The sequence below is a fragment of the Rana temporaria genome, chromosome 3 (genome assembly GCF_905171775.1).
Source record: "Rana temporaria chromosome 3, aRanTem1.1, whole genome shotgun sequence".
NCBI lineage: Eukaryota > Metazoa > Chordata > Amphibia > Anura > Ranidae > Rana > Rana temporaria.
Window position 1 is genome coordinate 429,679,796 of NC_053491.1, and position 18,594 is coordinate 429,698,389.

The 18,594-nt window shown below is 43.8% G+C and overlaps 1 protein-coding gene across 4 annotated transcripts in view; it reads right to left on the reverse strand.

Annotated features, from left to right (window-relative positions):
- ADGRL1 (adhesion G protein-coupled receptor L1) overlaps positions 1-18,594 on the reverse strand; it is a 571,376-nt gene that overhangs the window by 196,123 nt on the left and 356,659 nt on the right. The gene's annotated exons all lie outside the window — the stretch shown is intronic.

Genomic DNA, 18,594 nt, shown 5'->3' on the forward strand with positions numbered 1-18,594 from the left:
TAAGGGGCGGGGCCACCCGGCGATGTCATCTGCTGAACCCGCCCCTTGTGACGTCATTGACTGAGGGCATGCTGGGTCATTGACATCACAAGGGGTGGTGTCACCAATATTTACTGGATTTTAGGGATGCTGGCGACCCCACTCTTAAATCAGGGCTCTTATTGCTGCCTGAGCACAGCAACGTTAAGGTCCCCTGTCCCTCAAAACTGGGGCAATGCATTGGGTAAGTTAGGCGGCCGCGAGGCCCCTGTGACTGTGAGGCCTTAGGCGACCGCCTAATTTGCCTAATTAAAGAGCCGCCTCTGCATGTTTCCCCTTAAACCACTCAAGTGTTGCTTTAGCAGTGTGTTTGCGGTCTTTGTCCTGCTGGAAGGTGAACCTCCATCCTAGCCTCAAATCACACACAGAGTGGTACAGGTTTTGCTCAAGAATATCCCTGTATTTAGCACCATCCATCTTTCCTTCAACTCTGAGGCCCTGTACAAACGATAGAACATGTCCGATGAAAATGGTCCGCGGACCGTTTACATCGGACATGTCCGCTGGGAGATTTTGGTCTGATGGCTGTACACACCATCAAACCGAAATCCCCGCGGACAGACAGCGCGTTGACGTGGCGGTGACGTTGACGCTGCCACGTCACCAAACCAGGAAGTAAAATACTTCCACGCATGCGTCGAATCCATTCGACGCATGCAGGAGATTTCTGTCCGCTGGTTAGATGTACTAACCAGCGGACATGTCGGACGGACTGGTTTCCAGCAGACAAGTTTTAAAGCCTGCTTTAAAACTTTTGTCTGCTGGAAACCTGTCTGATAGGCTGTACACACGGTCGGATCTGTCCGCTGAAACTGGTCTGCGGACATGTTCGATCGTGTGTACAGGGCCTGACACGTTTCCCAGTCCCGACTGCTGAAAGACATTCCCACAGCATGATGCTGCCACCACCATGTTTCACAGTGGGGATGGTGTTCTTTGGGTGATGTGATGTGTTGGGTTTGCGCCAGACATAGCGTTTTCTTTGGTGGCCACAAAGTTCAATTTTAGTCTCATCAGACCAGAGCACCTTTCTTCCATACATTTTGGGAGTCTCCCACATGCCTTTTCGCAAACTCAAAAACGTGCCATTTTGTTTTTTGCTGAAAGTAATGGCTTTCTTCAGCCCAAATCTATGGAGCGTACGGCTTATTGTCGTCCTATGTACAGATACTCCAGTCTCTGCTGTGGAACACTGCAGCTCCTCCAGTGTCACCTTAGGTCTCTGTGCTGCCTCTCTGATTAATGTCCTCCTTGCCCGGTCCGTGAGTTTTGGTGTGCAGCCTTCTCTTTGTAGGTTTGCTGTTGTGCCATGTTCTTTCCATTTGGTTATGATAGATTTGATGGTGCTCCTAGGGATCATCAGAGATTTGGATATTTTTTTATAACCTAACCCTGACTTGTACTTCGTAACAACATTGTCCCTCACTTGTTTGGAGAGTTCCTTGGTCTTCATGGTTAGTGGTGCCTCTTGCTTAGGTGTTGCAGCCTCTGGGGCCTTCCAAAAAGGTGTGTATATGTAATGACAGATCATGTGACACTTAGATTGCACACAGGTGGACATCATTTCACTAATTATGTGACTCCTGAAGGTAATTGGTTGCACCAGAGCTTTTTATGGGCTTCATAACAAAGGGGGTGAATACATGCGCACATGCCAATTATCATTTTTTTATTTCTGAAAAATAGATCCATCACATATAATTCAGATTAAAAAAACATTGAACTGAAAGGCTGTAATGTAACAAAATAGGTAAAAAGCCAAGGGGGCTGAATACTTTTGCAAGGCACTGTATATCAGAGGTCTCCAAATTGAGGCCCGCATTCCTTGGGGAAAAACCGGCCCTTGGGAATTTCTCCCACAAATATGAAGTATTATTCTTTCCACTAATATGGACAATGGGGCATTATTCCTCCCACTGACACCAGCGATGGGGCACTATTCCTCCTGTTGACATCAATAACGGGGCACTATTCCTTCCACTGATACCGACAATGGGGCACTATTCTTCCCGCTGACACCAACAATGGGGCACAATTTCTCCTACTGAAACCAAAGATGGGGCACTACTTCTCCCGCTGACACCAAAGATGGGGCATTATTCCTGCTACAGACACCAACAATGGGGCATTTTTCCTATCACTTATACCTGTTATGGGGCACCACTCCTCCTTCTACTGACCACAGGTGTTAAGTCATTTTTTTATACCCCCGTGACCACAGTACGGCCCCCCTAAAGTCTGAAGTACAGTAAACTGGCCCTTTGTTTAAAAAAATTTGAGACCCCTATCCTATATGAAGAAAGGGACATTAGCTAGAGACGAGTACAGTGAATGATTCCGCCCTCAATTGTCCACCTATAACTGAAAAACTAGATTTTGGATAGCCAACTTTTTGAATCTGTACAATTTCTTGGAGTGTGATAAATTCATGGTTATATGTGTCACTATAAAACAGTGTAATAGTAAAAAAAAAGGCCAAGCATTACAAGCATGTGACACATACCTCCCAACATTTTGAGATGGGAATGAGGGACACCTACTAACAAACGTATGCAGGTATAGGACACGCCCCTACCACACCCCCTTAAAGGAGAACTAACAAATAAAAAGGTTAATTAAATCCACAAGGGCTTTTTTTTTTTACTACTATATTCCTTTTAAAATGTGCAAATGCAGCAATTTAGAATTTTAATGAAAGGTTTAGCACTGGGAAACACTTTTTAAAAGATAAAAAGTGCATTTTATATACATCTATATAGATCAGATCACAATGAGGGACAAATGAGGAGAATGAGGGACAGAGGGACATTGATCCAAATCAGGGACAGTCCCTGGAAATCAGGGACAGTTGGGAGCTATGGTGACAGCTATCTGCTGATCAGTGAATGGTTGTCAGCCTTGCAGTCAGTTAGTGGGAATCAGTCAGTACGGATGGTTGGCCCGTCTGTGCCCTGGCCTCACACACCTCCTCCGGAAGACATGTCAGTACAGAGGGCACCCCTATTATGTACATGTTGTCTGCAATGTGACGGAGACCTTTTTCTCGATGTAAACTCTTTGTATTGGGCTGAATAAATGTCAGGACATTACATTCTCAGCCATTCACCGTGCCTTTGCTGGCAGCAACATACCAGCTTTGTACAGGCCTGACCTATGCCATTAGCCAGTGGCCATCCAGCTTCTGTAAAAGAAAACTGATGGAAGCGTCTAGCTGAGCATGCTCAGATTGGGAGCCATGACAGCTGGGTGGCCACAGCTGCTATGTTTCTGGTGTGGGCTAGAAAAGCAAACAGAATCTCATTGGAGGCTCAGGGCAACAACAAGGCTATTTCCATGGAAAAGTTTTCATACCCTCGGGCCTGGGAACTTGGTATGAGCACAGAGCGGGTGTATGAGAATTTGTTTGTTAATATATATGTGTGTGTGTGTGTACAGGATGGTTGCGTGTCAGGGGGGCCGCAGTAGTTGCATCAGCTAGGATCAGGTGTCATTAAACAGCAGTGTCAGGAGAATACCACAGATCTGGAGGGCATCACAATAGTAACTCATTCACTGCCTGCTCAATATCATGCTATCTGCTCCTCTGCGAGATGTCCTCAGAGCATTGCATCTGCCTTTCTGAAAGCTGCAGAGCATTACTCCACCGAGCCCTTTCTTCGAAGCTGCTCCCCGATCCCTCTGTCCTTTCTTGTGGCTCACCCACCCCTTTCATTTTCATAAAGCTGCAGAGACATACTCCATTCATCCCTCTTCTGCTTCTGTTAGACACCTACTATTTAATAATGTATGCAGAACCTTCATTACCAGATCTGCAGAGCATTTCAACATTGAGCCCTTACCTTGTAGGAAATGAGGGTTACTCAGTTAACCGGTTTATTCTTGGTAGGCTGCAGAGCATTACTCTGACATACCCCTTACTTTATTAAAAGACACCAAAACCATGACCCCCAATCCTATATCCATTGTAGAAACATAACAAGTATTGTTTATCTTACCATGGCACCTGATTATTTTTCTTTTCCTGAAAGAACCTCACTTCTTATTCCCTTTTCTCACAGCAAATTGCTCTCCTTTCCCTTCCCTTAGAGAAAATTGCTATTTTCTTCATTTACGGAGCATTGAGCTCAATTCTGAAGCATTGCTCTATATTCCCCTCCCTTACAGAGTATTGCTCCCTATTGTCTTCCTTTACAAAGCATTATTCTTTCCCATTATAGAGTATTGCTCTATATGTCCTCCCCTTACACAGTTCAGCTTTATATTACAAAATATTGCTCTCAATTCCCTTCCTTTACAGATTATTGATCTCTATTCCCTTTCCCTACAGAGTATTGATCTGTATTGCCTTCCATGCTTTGCTCAATATCCCCTTCCCTTACAGAGCATTGCCCTTTATGTCCTTTGATTACAGAGAATTGCCCTCTATTTTCTTCCCCTACAGTTATGTTCTCTATTGCCTTCCCTTACCAAAAAGTAATGTTCATTTTATCACTCTCTATTCCCTTCTCTTACAGAGTACTGTTTTCTACACACTTCCTTCACAATTTATCACTCTCTATTCCCTTCTCTTACAGTGAATTGTTAACTATTCCATTCCCTTACAGAATACTTTTCTCTATTTCCTTCCCTTACAGAGTATCACTCTCTATTCCCTTCCCTTACAGAGTATCACTCTCTATTCCCTTCCCTTACAGAGTATCATTCTCTTTTCCCTTCCCTTACAGAGTATCACTCTCTATTTCCTTCCCTTACAGAGTATCACTCTCTATTCCCTTCCCTTACAGAGTATCACTCTCTATTCCCTTACAGAGTATCACTCTCTATTTCCTTCCCTTACAGAGTATCACTCTCTATTCCCTTCCCTTACAGAGTATCACTCTCTATTCCCTTCCCTTACAGAGTATCACTCTCTGTTCCCTTTCCATACAGAGTATCACTGTTCTCTATTCCCTTACCTCACATTTTATCACTCTCTATTCCCTTCCCTTACAGAGTATCACTCTCTATTCCCTTCCCTTACATTTTATCACTCTCTATTCCCTTTCCATACAGAGTACTGTTCTCTACTCCTTTACCTCACATTTTATCACTTTCTATTCCCTTCCCTTACCGAGCATCACTCTCTATTCCCTTCCCTTACACACTATCTGTCAGGGACCTGTTACTAGACCGCACGCTGCTGCACAAAATGGACAGCAGCAGCCATCTGTGCTCGTGCACCGGCGCCAGTCGGGTGCGCATGCGCGTGCGTTCGCGACCGGTGCGCGCGTGCACGTTAACATTGGTTGGCGCCATTTTGCCTTTAAAAAGCCAGCAGCTGCAATAATGCATTGCTATCTGATCTGCAGCTCTGTATCAGTGTTCTGTACTCCTGTTTAACCTGCTACCAGTACTGACCCGGCTCTGCCTGACTATTCGAACCTCTCCGATCCCGACCCTTGGCTTGTTTGACCCTGCTCATCTTCTACTGCCTACCCACTGCCAGACCCTTGCCTGAACCTCTGACCATGCTTATAGCCTTCCGCATCAGCTGTCTGATTACCTGCTTGACCCGGCCTGTCTGACCCTGCTACTGCCTGTTGTTCTGTATCTAACCCGGCTTGACTCACCTAGCTCCTGCTGCCGCTGTTCCAGTACCCGCCAGCTCCAGGATCGCTGACCACCACTTCCGCTACAGCTGTCTTCAGTTCCAGTCATCCCTGAAGGATCATCGTCCTGTGCCTGACTACTGCCACCACCCAGGCACTCCTACCTCGCTGTGCTCTCGAGCTCGCTGTTCCCACTCTAGTGACTCCTGAGCCAGGGCTGTAAGAGAGGCCTCCTCCTGCAAATTAGGCTCTGACTACCAGGTACGCTTTGTACATAACAGTATCACTCTTGATTCCCTTCCCTTACAGAGTACTGTTCTCTATTCCCTTCCCTTACATAGTACTATTCTCTACTCCCTTCCTTTACATTTTTTCACTCTCTATTCCCTTCCCTTACAGAGTACTGTTCTCTATTCCCTTCCCTTACATTTTATCATTCTCTATTCCCTTCCCTTACAGAGTACTGTTCTCTATTCCCTTCCCTTACATTTTATCATTCTCTATTCCCTTCCCTTACATTTTATCATTCTCTATTCCCTTCCCTTACAGAGTACTGTTCTCTATTTCCTTCCCTTACAGATTATCTCTCTCTTTTCCCTTCCCTTACATTTTATCACTCCGTATTCCCTTATCTTACAGAGTACTGTTCTCTATTCCCTTCCCTTACAGAGTATCACTCTCTATTCCTTTCCCTTGCAGAGTACTGTTCTCTATTCCCTTCCCTTACGGAGTACTGTTCTCTATTCCCTTCCCTTATAGAGTATCAATCTATATTACCTTCCCTTACAGAGTATTGTTCTCTATTCCCTTCCCTTACATTTTATCATTCTTTATTCCTTTCCCTTCCAGAGTACTGTTCTCTATTTCCTTCCCTTACAGATTATCACTCTCAATTCCCTTCCCTTACATTTTATCACTCCATATTTCCTTCTCTTCCAGAGTACTGCTCTCTATTCCCTCCCCTTACATTTTATCACTCCGTATTTCCTTCCCTTACAGAGTACTGCTCTCAGTCTATTCCCTTCCAGAGTACAGTTCTCTATTCCCTTCCAGAGTACAGTTCTCTATTCCCTTCCAGAGTACAGTTCTCTATTCCCTTCCAGAGTACAGTTCTCTATTCCTTTACTTTTGCAGAATAATTCCCAATATTCCATCACAGAATATTTCTTCCCATTCATTTTGTTATTTCTTTGCTTACATTGCATAGCTCTCTATACTCCTCCGTTGCAGAGCGTTGCACCTTATTCCCCTACAAAGATCTTTCCTCACCTCTCCTTTCTCTTTCGGAGACATGAAAAGAATTGTTAGCGTTCCATTGCAGATATAGAAACATCTTTCCTCTGTTTTCAGCATTCCTTCCCTTTATGGATATGCAGATCGTTTATTTCTGTTTTCTGCTGTTGACAATTGAGTTTATTAATCGGCACAAGCTGAAAACCCTGCAGAGCATCGCTCTCTCTCTCCTGGAAAACATCTGTAGGTCATCACATCAACAAGCTATTTTTTCCAAGACCCAAACAGCATAACAATCCTCAAGCTTCCCCTGTCGCAGAGAGTGAGATTATTTTCCGAACCCGGGGACAGGCAAAATATCACATCGCTTAACTCCAGATGTGCCAGAGATCCTCCGAGAACAGAGGATTTCACCACCGCTACTGACATTGCTGCTTCAGATGGGTGTCAAATGTGCACCTAAAGAAAGAGGAGACTCACACCTACCAATCAGATGACAGCTCTCATTTTTATTTTGGGTGCTACTTTAAAAATAAAACAATTTGTTTGGCCGTTTGGACCAACACCTTAATTTATCCTTTATTCATCTTTTACAAACTAGTCCTGTAAGGCCCTGTTCACATCATCTCGCGACCCCAAATCGCGGCAGAACGCATGACGCACTTTTGGGTGCCATTAATAGTGAATATCCAAATGCGATGCGAATCAAGCATTTTAAATGCGTACTTACTACTTAATCTTTTTTCATGAATGATTTTGTATGTACTTGCATTAACAGAGAGTGTTGTCACCATACAAGAGAGAATAGCCATGTTACCAGAGAGTGTTGTCACCATACAAGAGAGAATATCTGTGTTACCAGAGAGTATTGTCACCATACAAGAGAGAATAGCCATGTTACCAGAGAGAGTGGTCACCATACAAGAGAGAATAGCCATGTTACCAGAGAGTGTTGTCACCATACAAGAGAGAATAGCCATGTTACCAGAGAGTGTTGTCACCATACAAGAGAGAATAGCCATGTTACCAGAGAGAGTGGTCACCATACAAGAGAGAATAGCCATGTTACCAGAGAGTGTTGTCACCATACAAGAGAAAATAGCCATGTTACCAGAGAGTGTTGTTACCATACAAGAGAGAATAGCCATGTTACCAGAGAGTGTTGTCACCATTCAAGAGAGAATATCTGTGTTACCAGAGAGTGTTGTCACCATTCAAGAGAGAATATCTGTGTTACCAGAGAGTGTTCTCACCATACAAGAGAGAATAGCCATGTTACCAGAGAGAGTGGTCACCATACAAGAGAGAATAGCCATGTTACCAGAGAGTGTTGTCACCATACAAGAGAGAATAGCCATGTTACCAGAGTGTTGTCACCATACAAGAAAGAATTGCCATGTTACCAGAGAGTGTTGTCACCATACAAGAGAGAATAGCCATGTTACCAGAGAGTGTTGTCACCATACAAGAGAGAATAGCCATGTTACCAGAGTGTTGTCACCATACAAGAAAGAATTGCCATGTTACCAGAGAGTGTTGTCACCATACAAGAGAGAATAGCCATGTTACCAGAGAGTGTTGTCACCATACAAGAGAGAATAGCCTTATTACCAGAGAGTGTTGTCACCATACAATAGAGAATAGCCTTATTACCAGAGTGTGTTGTCACCATACAAGAGAGAATAGCCATGTTACCAGAAAGTGTTGTCACCATACAAGAGAGAGTAGCCATGTTACCAGAGAGTGTTGCCAGCATACAAGTGTAGCACCCCTCTGACACCCCAAAAGCAGGATAGCACCTCCAGAGACAGGGGTGGGCTAGCATTTCACCCCAAGCCATATAAGAAAGAATAACCATGTTACCGAAAAGTGTTGCCACCATATAAGAGAGAATAACAAAAGTTACCGAAGAGCATTGTCACCATATAAGAGAGATTAACCAAGTTACCGAAGAGCATTGTCACCATATAAGAGAGAATAACCAAGTGCGCAACCGCGCAATTGTCAGAAAAAGTGACGCAGTGCCATATCGCAAAAAAATGGCCTGGCTATTAAGGGGGAAAATCCTTCTGGGGGCTCAAGTGGTTAAGCTTGGGGAAAAACCAGGTGAAAAACTATACAGTCAGTATGAGCTAACTACGGCCTAGCCAAAAACTAAATTGATATAGTAGCCCCTGTTTAGGACAAAGGGGTTACCTAAAAGAAAATAGAGAGAGTGTTGCCACCATAAAAGAGAGATAACCCATGTCACCAAAGAGTGCTGTTGCCGGTTACTGAGGAGTGTTGCCACCCTATGCTGTAAGAGAGAATAACCATGTTACCGAAGAGTGCTGCCCCCATATGAGAGAGAATAACCATGATACCGAAGAGTGTTGCCACCATATAAGAGAGAATAACCATGTTACCGAAGAGTGCTGCCCCCATATGAGAGAGAATAACCATGATACCGAAGAGTGTTGCCACCATATAAGAGAGAATAACCATGTTACCGAAGAGTGCTGCCACCATATGAGAGAGAATAACCATGTTACCGAGGAGTGTTGCCACCATATAAGAGAGAATAACCATGTTGCCGAAGAGTGTTGCCACCATATAAGAGAGAATAACCATGATACCGAAGAGTGTTGCCACCATATAAGAGAGAATAACCATGTTACCGAAGAGTGTTGCCACCATATAAGAGAGAATAACCATGTTACCGAGGAGTGTTGCCACCATATAAGTGAGAATAACCATGTTGCCGAAGAGTGTTGCCACCATATAAGAGAGAATAACCATGATACCGAAGAGTGTTGCCACCATATAAGAGAGAATAACCATGTTGCCGAAGAGTGTTGCCACCATATAAGAGAGAATAACCATGATACCGAAGAGTGTTGCCACCATATAAGTGAGAATAACCATGTTACCGAAGAGTGTTGCCACCATATAAGAGAGAATAACCATGATACCGAAGAGTGTTGCCACATATAATAGAGAATAACCATGTTACCGAAGAGTGTTGCCACCAAATACCGTAAGAGAGAAATGCTTTTTTAGTGCATTGGCAGGCCATTTAAATAAACATGTAGCACAACACCCATTACTGAGTGTTCATTGTAATAATGTGAACGGCTCCTCTGTATTATCCAGGTCCTAGTATAAGAAGTACAGTACCGGTGAATAATATATTCCCATTATTTTCACCTCTCTACTTTCTATATTTTGCAGGGGAAATAGATATCAGCCATAAATGGAACCGTTTTTCCTACGTGAGGGAAGACATGGCAGAGCGATAGTGATAATGCGATAGTATATGAAATGAATTTGTGATAAGAAGAAAAATGGAGGCGCGGTGGTTAGCATTCAGCGCAGAGATCACTCAGTATAATGGAAAATTTCTGTCATCCAAGCATGAAATTATTGAGAAGAGAATTCAGATCGAGAGGAGAAAAAAAAAAGTTGCTATTGGCTACTTTGTCTGATTGTTTATTGCTGAGTGCGTTTATGTCATTAAATGCGTCCTTACTGCTAAAAGCTTGTTTTCTTATCGCTGGCCTTGAGCTTTGAGCATGTTGGGCTTTTGATGTTTTGGTGTTGCAACTGAAACTGTTCAGTTTGTCTCCCATTAACCTAATATACTCCCCCTAAAAATATATTAGTCCTGAAAATCTAGTACATGTTGTCTAAGCCTGATGCCTCGTACACGCGATCATTTTTCGGCATGAAAAAAAAAAACCGACGCTTTTAAAAACGTAATTTAAAATGATCGTATGTGGGCTTCACATCGTTTTTCGGCTTCTGAAAAACGGCAAAAAAAAAATTCGAACATGCTGCATTTTTTAACGTCGTTTGAAAAAATGTTGGGGCAGATCCACAAAGATCTGCCCCGGCGCATCGTATATGAGATACGCTACGCCGCCGTACCTTACCTTGCTTTAGTTTGAATCCTCAAACATTTCACCCCGTAAGTTATGGCGGCGTAGTGTATCTCAAGCGGCGTAACGGCGCGCAATTCAAATCGGCGTTTAGGAGGCGTGTTTCATTTAAATTTTTTTTAACATAGACGTGAATTACGTCCATCCCGATTCACGAACGACTTACGCAAAAAAAAAAATTCAAATTAAACGTGGGAACGACGCCCATACTTAACTTAGCAAATGTAACTATACGCCACAGAATAGCAGCTTTGACTATACGCCGAAAAAAGCCGACTAGAGACGACGTAAAAAAATGGAACGTACGTTCGTGGATCGTCGGAAATAGCTAATTTGCATAGTCGACGTGGAAAACGACGTGAACGCCACCCAGCGGACGCCGAAGAATTGCATCTTAGATCCGAAGGCGTACGAAGACGTACGCCTGTCGGATCTAACCCAGATGCCGTCGTATCTTGTTTTGAGGATTCAAAACAAAGAAACAACGCAGGGAATTTGAAAGTACGCTGGCGTATCAGTAGATACGCCGGCGTACTCGCTCTGTGGATCTGCCCCGTTGCTTTTTGGGGTTGTAAAAAATGATCGTGTGTGGGCTAAAATGACGTTAAAAACCTGTGCATGCTCAGAAGCAAGTTATGAGACGGGAGCGCTCGTTCAGGTAAAACTACCGTTCATAATGGAGTAAGCACATTCATCACGCTGTAACAGATAGAAAAGCGCGAATCGTCTTTTACTAACACAGAATCAGCTAAAGCAGCCCCAAGGCGAATAGAACTTCCATTTTAGAGTGCCGTTGTACGTGTTGTACGTCACTGCGCTTTTTTCATCATGTTTTTAAAACGATGGTGTGTGGGCAACGTAGTTTTTAATGATGAATTTGGAAAAACTTCGTTTTTTGGACATGCTGAAAAACAACGTTTTTTTTTCATGCCGAAAAATGATCGTGTGTACGCGGCATCAGATTACAAAAAAAAAAAAAAAGTAGAACTAAGGCCAGGTTTAGACCTGTATCTAAACAGCCGTTCCTCTGAAAAGTGATCCAGGTTCAGATTGATTTCTTAGAGGCGATGTTGCTTAAAGCGGAAGTAAACACAACCATAAAACAGTTTAATTTCCGGCATGTGCCGGAAATGTAACACTCCCATTAGTTGTGCTCTCAACCAAACTGTCAAACCATCCAATGGCTGGTATCATAACTGATCAATACTGCCCACCAAACACAACCCATTCAAGTGAATGGGGCTGTGCTGCAACCGCCCCATAACTATTGTGGCATGGTGGTGAGGCCGAGTGTGGATCGCCTTTCAGAGAAGCGTCAGTCCTTGCCGCTAGTGTAAACAAGCCTTTAATTGGTTGTATTTAACTGCTGGTGGGAGGCTCTACCAGGCACCACAACGCACCTGTATGTTGCGGTGAACCTCCTGGTTTAGAGGCGCGCATGCGCGCTCCCCCTGCTGATCTGTGTTGTGATTTGTCAATAGGTTACAGCCAATGATTTTGGCTGCATCCCTTCTGATTGTCTTTGGCCAATCACAGCACAGAGATCTACTGTATTAGAAAAACACAACAACCAGGTTCTGGCTGTATTTCTCTCTTTTTTCAGTTACCGTTCAGAACTGAATGCAAGGAGAGACGCCAGACAGATCTGTAAGTAAAAGCGACACCCATACACTTGCTTACACTTGTTAGGCTCACAATTAACCCCTTAATTTTCCTCCTGATCACTCCTGTCACTTATCCAGTGTCACTAATATAGTGTACAGTATTAAGACTGATCACTGTTTTAGTGTCACTAGAGATGTCAGTGTCAGTTAGTCAGTTATTGTCCACCCCAGCCAGTGTCAGTTAGCACCAGATTGTCCGCCAGACACTATCACAGTCCCACTATAAGTCGCCATTGCCATTACTAGTATAGTTTCTGTACCGATCAATATCTTGATCATGATCTGAACTATATTTGTTTCCCCAATAGTATAGTCCCCAAAAACGCAGATGTTTTTTACCAAAGACATGTAACAGAAATTTTTTTGGCCTAAATTTATGAAGAAATCTAATTTTATTGGATGTTTTATACCAGGGAGTATGAAATTTAGGGCCAGATCCACGAAGCAGTTACGCTGGCGTATCTATTGATATGCCGCGTAACTGCTAGGTTGCTCCGACGTATCTTTGTTTTGTATCCACAAAACAAGATACGCCTGAAGCTGGGCTAGATCCGACTGGCGTACGTCTTAGTACGCCGTTGGATCTAAGGTGCATATTTAAGCTGGCCGTTAGGTGGTGCTTCAGTCGATTTCTGCGTCGAGTATGCAAATTAGCTAGATACGCCAATCCACAAACGTACGTCTGGCCGGCGCATTTTTATACGTTGTTTCCGTAATGCTTTTTTCGGCGTAACGTTACCCCTGCTATATGAGGCGTAGCCAATGTTAAGTATGGACATCGGGCCAGCGTCTAATTTTCCGGCGTGTACGTCGTTTGTGTAAAACGTTCGCGAATAGGGCTTTGCGTAGAATGACGTTCACGTCGAAAGCATTGGCTTGTTGCGGGTTAATTTGGAGCATGCGCACTGGGATACCCCCACGGACTGCGCATGCGCCGCTCATTAAAAAAGGTCATTTACTTTGGGTCAAGACGTATTAACATAAAACACGCCCACAACTTAGCCATTTGAACTGCGCGCCCTTACGCCGACACATTCATACTACGCCACCGTAACTTACGGCGCAAATTATTTGTGGATACGGGAAATACGCTGTAGGGTACGGCGGCGTAGTGTATCTGAGATACACTACGCCGAAAGGAAAGAAGCGCCGGGCTACGTGGATCTGGCCCTTAATTTTTTTTCAAAATTTTCGCTATTTTTTCCTTTTATGTAATAAAAAACCCAGTAGTGACCTAATACCATCAAAATAAAGTTCTATTTGTGTTAAAAAATTTAATAAATATAATTTGGGTACAGTGTTGCACGACTGAGCAATTGCCAGTTAAATTAGCACAGTGCTGAATAACAGACTGGCCTGGTCATGAAGGGGTAAAATCTTCCGGAGGTCAAATGGTTAAATATACTTGCAATTATTTTATTGAACATACAAGTGCACTAATCCTGGAGTTCAGATGTGAACTCACACATATCTCTTTGCCACTAAATCGGAATCCCACCCAGGCCAATTCTGACACTTCTTGCCTACATGTTAAGTCATCATTTTTTTTTGCTAGAAAATTACTTAAACCTTATATAATACTTTTAAGCAGAGTCCCCAGAGCAGTGGTCTCCAAACTGCGGCCCCGGGGCCAGATGCGACCCTTTACTTGGTTTTACCAGCAATGGGGCATATTCCTCCCCCCCGACACCAATGAAGGGCACACATCTCCTCCCCATGACACCAACAATGGAGCACAATGACATCAATGATAGGACACAATTCCTCCCACTTTCCCCAAGAAGGGGATGCAATTACTCTCTGAAACAAACAACAGGGGAATGTTGTTTCTCCACTGACGTAGGGACCTTTTCTACTCCCACTTGCCGCAGTGCGGCCCTCCTGAAGTCTGAAGGACAATAAACTGCCCCTCCCTGGAGAATAAAATGGTGGGTGTTGCAATTTTTTATGTCACACAGTATTTGCTCAGCATTTTTTTAATGCAGTTTTTTGTAAAAAATGGGCCAGATTCAGGTCCAGCTGGCGTATCTGTGCAGCGGCGTAACGTATCCGATTTACGTTACGCCGCCGCAAGTTTTTCAGGCAAGTGCTTCACAAAGCACTTGCCTGTAAAGTTGCGGCGGCGTAGCGTAACTCAACCGGTGGAATTCAAATTCGGCGGGTAGGGGGCGTGTATCATTTAAATGAAGCGCGTCCCCGCGCCGAACGAACGGCGCATGCGCCGTCCCTAAAATGTTCCAGTGTGCATTGCTCCAAATGACGTCGCAAGGACGTCATTGGTTTCGACGTGAATGTAAATGACGTCCAGCCCCATTCACGGACGACTTACGCAAACGAAGTAACTTTTTAAAATTTCGATGCGGGAACGACGGCCATACTTAACATTGGCTGCGCCTCATATAGCAGGGGCAACTATACGCCGGGAAAAGCCTAACGTAAATGTCGTAACTTTACTGCGTCAGCTGCGCGTACGTTCGTGAATTCGCGTATCTAGCTAATTTGCATACTCGACGTGGAAATCGACAGAAGCGCCACCTAGCGGGGAAAGAAATTGCAGTTTAGATCCGACGGCGTAAGAGACTTACGCCTGTCGGATCTAAAGGATATCTATGCGTAACTGATTCTAAGAATCAGTCGCATAGATACGACGGGCCAGATTAGGACTTATGACGGCGTACATGGCACTGCGCCGTCGTAAGTCCTTTCTGAATCTGGCCCAATACACTTTAACCACTTAAGGACCCGCTCATGTACATATACGTCCTGTTTTTAAAGATGGATATCTCGGTAACGGCAGCAGCTGCTGCCACAACCGAGATATCCATCTTTTCAGTGAGCGGTCCTGTAAACGATAACGGTGGTCTCAGCGGCGGATTTGCCGCGAGATCGCCGTTATCGGCAGCGGGAGAGGGCCCCCCCTCCCGCCGCTCTCCCGTGCCCTCCGCCGCTTACCGGCAGCGGCGGAGGCGGTCGGGTGCTGTCTTCTGCTTGCTGTGAATGCGAGTGAGGGCAAGATGGCCCCCACCCGTCCCCATAGCATAGCAGGGCGGAAGTGACGTCAAAACGTCACTTCCGCCCATTCTTCTTAAAGCAATATTTTCTTGTTGTCATTTTTTCAAATGACAATTTTTTATTTTTTTGGCATTTAAGTCTAAATATGAGATCTGAGGTCTTTTTGACCCCAGATCTCATATTTAAGAGGACCTGTCATGCTTTTTTCTATTACAAGGGATGTTTACATTCCTTGTAATAGGAATAAAAGTGATCCATTTTTTTTTCAGTGCAAAAATAAATAAAAATAACTAAGAAAACAAAAAACTTTTTTTTTAAAGCACCCTCGTCCTGACGAGCGCGCGCGCAGAAGCGAACGCATACGTGAGCAACGCCCGCATATGAAAATGTTGTTAAAACCACACAGGTGAGGTATCACCGCGATCGTTAGAGCGAGAGCAATAATTCTAGCCCTAGACCTTCTCTGTAGCTCAAAAGATGCAACCTATAGAATTTTTTAAACGTCGCCTATGGAGATTTTTAAGGGTAAAAGTTTGACGCCATTCCACGAGCGGGCGCAATTTTGAAGCATGACATGTTGGGTATCATTTTACTCAGCGTAACATTATCTTTCACAATATATAAAAAAATTGGGCTAACTTTACTGTTGTCTTATTTTTTAATTCAAAAAAGTGATTTTTTTCCAAAAAAAGTGCGGTTGTAAGACCGCTGCGCAAATACGGTGTGACAAAAAGTATTACAATGACCGCCATTTTATTTTCTAGGGTGTTAGAAAAAAAATATATAATGTTTGGGGGTTTTAAGTAATTTTCTAGCAAAAAAAACTGTTTTAGTCTTGTAAATGCCAAATCTGAAAAACAGCCAAGGTCCTTAAGTGGTTAATGAACTCTAGTGCACAAAAACACAATTTTTGTAAATAAAATATAAAAGATGATGTTACGCCGAGTAAATAGATACCTAACAAGTCATGCTTTAAAATTGCATAAGCTTGTGGAACGGCACCAAACTGGTTAGAGTTACACGGGAGGTCTGGTCCTAGAATTATAGTTCTTGCTATGACATTCGCCTTAAAACCTCATGTCTGGTGCGATCGCCATTGACATTTGCATGCAGGACTGACACGTGTGCTCACCTTTACGTACAAGCATTGTGGGACGGGGGGACGGGGGGTGGTGTAATACAAATTTATTTATTTATTTATGTTCTTATTTATTTTATTAAAATTTTTTTTTTTTTACAGTGTCTTTTTTCTTTATCACTTTTTCATTTATCACTTTTATTTCTGTCACAAGGATTGTAAATATCCCTTGTGACAACAATCAGCAGTGACAGATCCTCTTTACTGAGATATCTGACCCCAGCTTATAACTGCATCTTATTAGACCAAGGTCGGTCTGATCTGATTCTTGAACTGGCTGGTAATGGCCGGTAACATAGGCATGCACACAGGGTGTGTTAGATGTGCCTGGGCACACCCTAAACACCACATGTGGCACATTTGGCACAGATTCCCCCTGCTGCCTGGGTCCCTATGTCATTTACTGGCCCCTTCCTTTTCTGAATGAACACAGTAAGTGATCAGTACCATGTTCATACATAAGTGAAGCATAGCAAACTGTATTATATGCACACACACACACTGGAGTGTATTCGAGCTTTGGGGGCACACTCTAATGCAATAGGCTGTGTGCACCTATGGCCGATACACAGACTGAAACTGGAAGTAACAAAATACTCGTTGCTTCCAGTTTCTTATACTATAGAGATGGTCAGGGACCACCCAGTCCCCGTTCAGCTCTATGGAAAGTTGGCGGAACTGCCAGCTTCAGTGCCAGGCTCCCTGATCACAAGGGAAAGCCCGGAGAGGCACCTGAGGGCAGCGGGAGGGAGGGGTGGAATTACCCCTTCCCGTCACCTGTAAAAGCAATCCAGTGGCTAATTAGCTGCTAGGATAGCTTTTCGTAAGGAATCGCTTGCTGAGAAGAATACTGGGATCATTCTTGAAGAACCACTGAAAGTCATATGACATCCTACAGGCCGGAGGTGATTAAACATTAACCACTTCCGCACCGCTGCATGTACATATACGTCGGCAGAATGGCACAGACAGGCACATTGGTGTACCTGTACGTCCCTGCCTAGACGTGGGTCGGGGGTCCGATCGGGACCCCCCCGGTAAATGCGGCGGTTCCCATGGCTTCAGGAGCGATCCGGGACGAGGGCGCGGCTAGAAACTAGTTTCTAGCCGCCCCCTCGCGATCGCTCCCCGGAGCTGAAGAACGGGGAGAGCCGTATGTAAACACGGCTTCCCCGTGCTTCACTGTGGCGGCTGCATCGATCGAGTGATCCCTTTTATAGGGAGACTCGATCGATGACGTCAGACCTACAGCCACACCCCCCTACAGTTGTAAACACACACTAGGTGAACCATAACTTCTACAGCGCCCCCTGTGGTTAACTCCCAAACTGTAACTGTCATTTTCACAATAAACAATGCAATTTAAATGCATTTTTTTGCTGTGAAAATGACAATGGTCCCAAAAATGTGTCAAAATTGTCTGAAGTGTCCGCCATAATGTCGCAGTCACGAAAAAAAACGCTGATCGCCGCCATTAGTAGTAAAAAAAATAAAAATAAAACTATCCCCTATTTTGTAAATGCTATAAATTTTGCGCAAACCAACCGATAAACGATTATTGCGATTTTTTTTACCAAAAATAGGTAGAAGAATACGTATCGGCCTAAACTGAGGAATTTTTTTTTTTTATATATGTTTTTGGGGGGTATTTATTATAGCAAAAAGTAAAAAATATTGCATTTTTTTCAAAATTGTCACTCTATTTTTGTTTATAGCGCAAAAAATAAAAAACGCAGAGGTGATCAAATACCACCAAAAGAAAGCTCTATTTGTGGGGAAAAAAGGACGCCAATTTTGTTTGGGAGCCACGTCGCACGACCGTGCAATTGTCTGTTAAAGCGACGCAGTGCCGAATTGTAAAAACCCTTTGGGTCATTTAGCAGCATATTGGTCCGGTCCTTAAGTGGTTAACATCTCATCATCACTTCTCTAAATGTATCAATCTTTCATCGGTCAGTCTATTTATATATCTAAAAAGTCGACTTGAATGCTAACTAAGGTAT